Source organism: Theropithecus gelada, chromosome 7b, assembly GCF_003255815.1.
Source record: "Theropithecus gelada isolate Dixy chromosome 7b, Tgel_1.0, whole genome shotgun sequence".
Lineage (NCBI taxonomy): Eukaryota > Metazoa > Chordata > Mammalia > Primates > Cercopithecidae > Theropithecus > Theropithecus gelada.
This window is the reverse complement of record NC_037675.1, coordinates 104894995-104902129: the sequence shown is the minus strand read 5'-3', so window position 1 is coordinate 104902129 and position 7135 is coordinate 104894995.

Genomic DNA, 7135 nt, shown 5'->3' with positions numbered 1-7135 from the left:
GTCGCCCAGATTGGAGTGCAATGGCCGATCTTGGCTCACCGTAACCTCTGCCTCCTGGGTACAAGCGATTCTGCTGCCTCAGCCTCCCGAGTAGATGGGATTACAGACACCCACCACCACGCCCAGCTAACGTTTGTATTTTTAGTACAGACAGGATTTCACCATGTTGGCCAGGCTGGTCTCGAACTCCTGACCTCAGGTGATCCGGCCGCCTAGCCCTCCCAAAGTGTTGGGATTACAGGCATGAGCCACCATGCCCAGCCTAAGGTAAAATTTGCGTACAATGAAATGAACAAATTTGGGGCAAATGCATATATCCATACACCTATGTAACCCAAACTTCTATCAAGATATAAAACATTGCTGTCACTGGCCGGGCGCGGTGGCTCAAGCCTGTAATCCCAGCACTTTGGGAGGCCGAGACGGGTGGATCACGAGGTCAGGAGATCGAGACCATCCTGGCTAACACGGTGAAACCCCGTCTCTACTAAAAAATACAAAAAACTAGCCGGGCGAGGTGGCGGCGCCTGTGGTCCCAGCTACTCGGGAGGCTGAGGCAGGAGAATGGCGGGAACCCGGGAGGCGGAGCTTGCAGTGAGCTGAGATCCGGCCACTGCGCTCCCGCCTGGGCAACAGAGCGAGACTCCGTCTCAAAAAAAAAAAAAAAAAAAAAAACATTGCTGTCACCATGGAAGGTTCCCCTGTGCCCTTTCCCATCAATCCCCACCCCACACCATCCACAGAAGCAATCGCTGTCTTGAATTCTTCACCACAGATTAGTGTAGCCTGTTTTAGAACTTTATATAATTGGAACCATACATATGTATTCTTTTTCGTAAGTCTTCTTTCATTTCAGTACATTTTTGAGATTCATAACTTTTGCTGTGCACATTAGTAATTCATTCCTTTTTATTGTTAATATCCAATTTTTAGTATATGGTACAGTTTATCCACTCTCCTGTTAATAGGTCCTTGTGATGTTTACAGTTTGGGATTATTATGAAAAAAACTTCAATGGCCATTCTCGTAAGTCTTTTCAGGAACATTTGCTTTCATTTTTATTTATTTATTTATTTATTGAGTCGAAGTCTTGCGCTTTCACCAGGCTGGAGTGCAGTGGCACGATCTCGGCTCACTGCAAGCTCCGCCTCCTGGGTTCAAGTGATTCACCTGTCTCAGCCTCTCGAGTAGCTGGGATGACAGGCGCCCGCCACCACACCCAGCTAATTTTTGTATTTTTAGTAGAGACGAGGTTTCGCCATGTTGGCCAGGATGGTCTGGATCTATTGACCTCGTGATCCGCCTCCCTCAGCCTCCCAAAGTGCTGGGATTACAGGTGTGAACCACCGCACCTGGCCTCATTTCTATTAAGTGTGGAGTTCTCTAGAAGTGGAATTGTGGGTTTAGAAACCAGGTGTATGTTCAGTTTTTGTTAGAAACTGTTAGAACTTTTCCTAAAGTGTTGGTACCATATTACCTACCAACCCACAGTATGTAAGAGTTCCAGTGGCCCCACTTTCTCACCATATTTGGTGTTGTCAAGTTTCAAATTTCAGTTGTTCTGGTGGGTGTGTAGTGTTATTTTACTATGGCTCTTTAATAAACTTCTGCTTTATATATTTTGAGAGTATTTCATCAGGTGCATTCAATGATAGAACTGTTCTTTCTTTTCTTTTCTTTTTTTTTTTTTTGAGACAGAGTCTTGCTCTGTCGCCCTGGCTGGAGTGCAGTGGTGTGATCTCAGCTTACTGCAACCTCCACTTCCCGGGTTCAAGCAATTCTCCTGCCTCAGCCTACTGAGTAGCTGGGATTACAGGCACCCACCTCCACGCCCGGCTAATTTTTGTATTTTTTAGTAGAGGCGGGGTTTTACTACGTCGGCCAGGCTGGTCTCGAACTCCTGACCACAGGTGACCCACCCGCCTCGGACTCCCAAAGTGGTTGGATTATAGGTGTGAGCCACTGCGCCCGGTCAGAACTTTTATTTCTGATGTGTTGAACTGTTCATCACATTGTGCCGATCCTCTTTATTCCTAATGACTTTTCTTGGTTTGTCAACAAAATAAACAGACAGGCTCTCTCAAAGAAAAGGGTATCTGCGAATAGGGCATTGCAATGGGAATATGCACGTCATAGTGAGCTATGTGTGTACTTTAGGGAGGTAAAGGGAGAGAATAGCTTTTAAAGGAAAAGCGAGGAGGATTACATAATCGTTTTGAGATAATTAGCCTTGGCCATGAAGGTCAATAGCAAGGCCGATGCCGGTCCAAGGTTGGACAGGCAGTTGCTGGGTAGATGTCCTTGCAGAAGTCTTACTTGTGGAAGGTTGTGATGGCCTTTGTGCAGGTTGTGGTTTTTGCAGTCTTTTGTGATCCTTTAGTTGATAATCGTGACAGGACAAACAAGCATGAAAATGTTCCCTTCACAGCCTTGCCTGGCTCTATTTCTCAGGGTTTTTTTTTTTTTTTTGGTTTGGTTTTTGCCTTTTTTTTTTTTTTGAGACGGAGTCTCCCTGTGTCGCCCAGGCTGGAGTGCAGTGGCCGGATCTCAGCTCACTGCAAGCTCCGCCTCCCGGGTTTTTACGCCATTCTCCTGCCTCAGCCTCCCGAGTAGCCGGGACTACAGGCGCCTGCCACCTCGCCCGGCTAGTTTTTCGTATTTTTTAGTAGAGACGGGAGTTCACCGTGTTAGCCAGGATGGTCTCGAACTCCTGACCTCGTGATCCGCCCGTCTCGGCCTCCCAAAGTGCTGGGATTACAGGCTTGAGCCACCGCGCCCGGCCGGTTTTTGCCTTTTAAAACACAAATGAGGCTAGGCGCAGTGGCTCACGCCTGTAATCCCAACACTTTGGGAGGCCAAGGCGGGCAGATCACGAGATCAGGAGATCGAGACCATCCTGGCTAACATGGTGAAACCCCGTCTCTACTAAAAATACAAAAAATTAGCTGGGCATTGCGGTGGGCACCTGTAGTCCCAGCTACTCGGGAGGCTGAGGCAGGAGAATGGCATGAACCTGGGAGGCAGAGCTTGCAGTGAGCTGAGATCGCGCCACTGTACTCCAGCCTGGGTGACAGAGCGTGACTCCGTCTCAAAAACAAACAAACAAATAAACCAAAAACAAAAAACAAAACACAAATGACTCCATTCTCATTCTGACAACCTTCACATTTCCCCCTTGTGATCAAGATCTTTCTCTGAAAGCATCACTGGTCAATCATCCTGTGGTTAGGTTTTGATTGTCCCTTGATACCAGGATGGACCTGTCCTGGTTGCCAGTCTTGTCCCACACTGCGGGAGAGTGATTGGCGACTAGAAGCCAGTGTCAAAACCCTTCTAGCCACCTGTGAACAACAAGGGAGGTTTAAAGGGAGCGGCTGTCAGCTAAGTCTACCTAGAGTCCATTATTGAGTTCAATTTTGTCTGTTCCATAGTTTTTTTGCTATCATTTCAAAACGCCAGGCCAGCATTATTCTGTTAGGAGTTGTACTTCTGTAAATTTTCTTTTTTTTTTTTTTTTTTTTTTGAGACGGAGTCTTGCTCTGTCACCCAGGCTGGAGTGCAGTGGCCAGATCTCAGCTCACTGCAAGCTCCGCCTCCCAGGTTCACGCCATTCTCCTGCCTCAGCCTCCCGAGTAGCTGGGACTACAGGCGCCCGCCACCTCGCCCGGCTAGTTTTTTTTTGTATTTTTTAGTAGAGACGGGGTTTCACCGTGTTAGCCAGGATGGTCTCGATCTCCTGACCTCGTGATCCGCCCGTCTCGGCCTCCCAAAGTGCTGGGATTACAGGCTTGAGCCACCGCGCCCGGCCTGTAAATTTTCTTTTTTTGAGACAGGGTCTTGCTCTGTCACCCACGCTGGACTGCAGTGGTACGATCATAGCTTTCTGCAGCCTTAAACTCTTGGGCTCAAGGGATCCTCCTACCTTAGTCTCTTGAGTAGCTGGGACTACAGGCGCAGGACACTGTGCCTGGCTAAATTTTTCAGTTTTTTTGTAGAGACAGGGTATCGCTTTGTTGCCCAGGCTGGTCTCAAACTCCTGGCCTTAAGTGATCCTCCTACCTCAGCCTCCCAAAGTGTTGGGATTACAGGCATGAGCCATTCTGCAAAAAATTTTTTTTATTTTTTTTGAGACAGGGTCTCAATCTGTCACCCAGGCTGGAATGCAGCGGCACGATCTCAGCTTACTGCAACCTCTGCCTCCCAGGCTCAAGCAATCCTCCTTCCTCAGTCTCCTGAGTAACTGGGACTACAGGCACATGCCACCACATCTGGCTAATTTCTTGCATTTTTAGTAAAGATGGGGTTCCACCATGTTGCCCTGGCTGGTCTTGAATTCCTGGGCTCTAGTGATCTGCCCACCTTGGCCTCCCACAGTGCTGGTATTACAGGCGTAAGGTACTGTATCAGGCTTTGCAAAAATTTTAACATATAACAGTATGAAGTTTTTTGGGTTTTTTTTGTTGTTTTTGAGACGGAGTTTCACTCTTGTTGCCCAGGCTAGAGTGCAAGGGTGCAGTCTCAGCTCATTGCAACCTCCACCTTCTGGGTTCAAGTGATTCTCCTGCCTCAGCCTCCTGAGTGGCTGGGATTACAGGCACATGCCGCCACACTCAAGTTAATTTTTGTATTTTTTTTTTTAAATAGAGACAGGGTTTCACCATGTTGGCCAGGCTGGTCTCAAACTCCTGACCTCAGGTGATCCACCCATCTCAGCCTCCCAAAGTGCTGGGATTACATGTGTGAGCCACCGCGCTCCAGTCCATAGTGATATTTTGTATTATTGCTCTGAGCTGAAGATTCTGGCCCATTTAATCTGAAAGCCTAACCTTTATATTTATCTGTCTCTTTTCTTTTAGACTGTTAATCTTTCAATTAACTGTTCCATCACCCTAAGCAATTATTAGTCAAGCAAATTTAAATTTATGTTTCCAAAAGGTGTCTAGGTTTGTTGGTTACCACAGGCTTTTGTCATTTATAAGCCATTAATTTGAAAGCCTCTTAAGACTTAAAAAAAAAAAAAAATCTTGGCTGGAATGCCATAAGCAGTAAGTTTTATCTCAATACCAGTAGGAAAAGCCAGTAAAAAAGAGAGAGACAGAGATAACTTAGAAGTCTTTACATTAACTGTAGTTTTTTGTTGTTGTTGTTGTTTTTGGTTTTTTTTTGATACAGAGTCTTGCTTTGTCGCCCAGGCTGGAGTGCAGCGGCGCAATCTCGGCTCACTGCAGCCTCCACCTCCAGGGTTCAAGCGATTCTCATGCCTCAGCCTCCCAAGTAGCTGGAATTACGTGTGTGCCATCACACCCAAGTAATTTTTGTATTTTTTGTAGAGATGGGTTTTCACTATGTTAGGCTGGTCTCAAATTCCTGACCTCAAGTGATCCAACCACCTTGGCCTCCCAAAGTGCTGGGATTACAGGCATGAGTCACTGCGCTCGGCCTACTTTAACGCTATAGTTGCAGAGTTTGGTGTTTTTTTTTTTTTTTTTTTTTAATTCAAGTAATGACCATTTGAGCTCTGATTTTTCCTTGACATAATTTGCCCATCATTTAAAAAATGTTCACAAGAATGGGCTATCGTATGTAACTGGCTGGAGTCCCAGAAAGCCTAGTATGCTATAAGGGTTGAGAATCCCATTCTGCTTTTTGTTAATCTCTCAAGAGCAAAGAATTTCTCTTTTTTTTTTTCTTTTTGAGATGGGGGTTTCGCTCTTGTTGCCCAAGCTGGAGTGTAATGGCACAATCTCGGCTCACTGCAACCTCCACCTCCCGGGTTCAAGCGATTCTCCTGCCTCAGCCTCCTGAGTAGCTGGAATTACAGGCATGCGCCACCAAACCTGGCTGATTTTGTATTTTTTAGTAGAGACAGGGTTTCTCGATGTCGGTCAGGCTGGTCTCGAACTCCCGCCCTCAGGTGATCTGCCCGTCTCCGCCCGCCTCGGCCTCCCAAAGTGCTGGGATTACAGGTGTGAGCCACCGTGCCCGGCCAGAATATCTTTTTTATCCTTTCAGAGAATGTCAGGAGTTTGGATTGGTGGTTTAGATGGTGGCAACTGCCCTAGTGGCTTTTAATTAGACATCCTGAGCCCACTATTGAAAACGTGGAAGATTTTTAGAAAAAAATCCAGGGAAACGAGTGAAGCCAAATCACAGGACACCAAGAGATGAGTGTTCACAAAATTTTAACCCAGGCATGCAGATCAAACAAAATATTAAATTACACGCTGAGACCAAAAGTGAATTCAGAAATGACATGCCTCACAGACAGAAGGTGAATTCGGTAGAAACCGGAATACTCAAGCCAGAGAGACCTCTGTCTTTATACCAGAAAGGACTTACCAGAAAAGCCAAAGTCTTTTATCATCTCAGGAGGGATGTAAGGTTTTTTATTAAGATGGTTTTATAACCAAACTGGATCTTGAATATCAAAGTCTCTACCAAAAAAAAAAAAAAAAAAAAAAGCCTCCACCAAAACCAGGGAGGGCTGGCCTGAGAGAACACTCACCAGGGCCAAAAATTTGAGCCACGGAAGCCTACAGTGCAGAGGGCTCATATGCATACTGGCTAAAAAGAATAATTTTTTCTGATAAGTGATCTTTCTTTAGGTCCCATTTCTGACCCCATTTATGTCAATTAAATAACAGAGAGGCTCTCTGAAAGAAAGATATGTATTCAGGAATTGTAATGGGAATACATGTCATTGTGAGCTATGTGTGTACTTTAGGGAGGTAAAGGGCGAGAATGTTTTTTTTTTTTTTTTTGAGACGGAGTCTTACTCTGTCACCCAGGCTGGAACGCAATAGCATGATCTCGGCTCACTGCAGCCTACACCTCCCAGGTTCAAGCGATCCTCCTGTCTCAGCCTTCCGAGTAGCTGGGATACAGGTATGCACCACCACACCTGGCTAATTTTTTGTATTTTTAGTAGAGATGGGGTTTCGCCACGTTGGACAGGCTGGTCTTGAACTCCTGACCTCAGGTGATCCACCCACCTCAGCCTCCCAAAGTGCTGGTATTACAGGCGTGAGCCACCATGCCTGGCTGAGAGAATGGTGTTTTTTTTTTTTTTTTTTTTTTTTTTTTTTTTTTTTTTTTTTTTTTTTTTGATTTTCATACGGAATCTCGCAATGGCGCG